Raw genomic sequence first — 1,785 nt, 5'->3', positions numbered from 1 at the left:
GGTTCTGAGACAGTTCAACTCGGTTTGACCGATGCACATGGTAAACAACATATCTTGTAGACTCGGCGACACCAATGTTATTCGGGTCGGAAGGACCGACTTCACGATAAAAAGAAGGATTTGTCAAACTCAACTCACTTTGCAATAAGATCTCAAAATAATTTGCAATGAATTGGATAATATTTGCAATGAATTGACATAAGAAAGGAAAATACAAAGACAAGCAAGGAAATAAGACAACTAGATGCTTTTTTAAAGAAAGGAAACTTGAACGCAAGAGAGAAAAACAAAACAAGACGAAAGAAACAAAAGAACTTCATCTAGGATAGTGTCGGCAATTATGTCACCTATATTAGTGTATATTGATTTAGGAGTCAAGTGAGTGCACTTGATCATAGGTCATACTCATCGTTAAGCTCAAAATAAGGTTACCATTTTTCATTTAAGCGTTTCAATGTATTTCCTTTTCGAGAGTACGCCAAGGCATACCATAGCTTTATAGAAGGCAGAATGTTAATTACAAGAAAGCTACCACTCGATGCGAACAACGAGTGTAGCACGAACAACACACCTGACCGGACCAAGGACAAACACCAGGCAAAGCAAGCTACAACACCAAAGAGCCTATCCTAGAAAGATACACAGAACCGCGTCTCGACCGACACCGGGCACCTCCGAGACCACCAACTGCCGCAGAACTTCAATTGCCGACGCACCATCCACCTTGAGTGCCTAAGAGAAAGTGGCAGATGAATGGCACGTCTCGATCCGCTCCAGGAAGCCACCATCTTGGAAACACCAACGACGGGGGTACATAGCGCCACGAAGGATCAATCAAGGACAGGGCGAACACCGGAGGAGAGCGACGAGGATCCAACACGTCTCCAAGCACAATGCTCCCAACAGAGGAGCCACGTCGAGGACGCCGCCATTGTGCCGATCCAAGAGCGGAATCAAGGCTTTCGCCCGGAGACATCCACCAACACAAAGAGCGCGAGGGAAAAGGCGAACACGCTTGGTGATGCCTCCAAGGAGGAGAATGACATCCACGGGTGCCATCATCGCCGACCCGGCAAAAGTCGTGCGAGATTTTCATCCGCGCGTAGCCCACCTCCACACCTATGGAATTGGGGGCACTGTCCAAGAGACCTCACACCGCCGCCACCGTAGCACTTGCCGGCGTAGTTGCAAAGCCGAGGACCAACGACCGACCGCCCGGCAGGGTAACCACGGCCACACCACCAACTCCCAACCTGTACGAGGACCCGCAGCCAACCAACACCTCCGGCCAGGTCCAGGACTGCCGTCGCCCACCAAGGTACATCCTTGCATCGACCGGACCTGCCTCACCATGGAAGAACCCAAGCCGACACTAGCAAAAGAGCAGCACCGCTCGCCACGCCGCACAGGGGTGACCAGCCGCTCGCTGCTCGCCAAGACTCCATCTTGTCCGAGCCATCGAAGCGCCGTCATCAGCCTACTCGTGGGACTCGCTGCCGCCTCCAGCTAGCTCTGTCGTCACCAAAAACGGGCCACCTCACTGCTGCCAGGCCCCACCAGGTCCGCCGTGCCACCAGACCACCCGTCGAGCGCCGTCCATCTGTCCTCACCTTCGGCCGACGCGGACCTGGCCAGGCACGAGCTCCCTCACGGCGAGGAGCACCAAGCTGCCACCGGCCTGTGCACTCCGCTGCAACGCACCGCCACCAGACCGTCGCGCCGCCCCGCACCACCTCCCGCCAGCGCGCAACCGCTCGACACGCCGGTCACCAAGATCCGCTGTCA

Source organism: Triticum dicoccoides, chromosome 3B (assembly GCF_002162155.2).
Source record: "Triticum dicoccoides isolate Atlit2015 ecotype Zavitan chromosome 3B, WEW_v2.0, whole genome shotgun sequence".
Classification (NCBI taxonomy): domain Eukaryota; kingdom Viridiplantae; phylum Streptophyta; class Magnoliopsida; order Poales; family Poaceae; genus Triticum; species Triticum dicoccoides.
The sequence above is the reverse complement of the archived record's forward strand: the minus strand, read 5'-3'. Positions refer to the sequence as shown.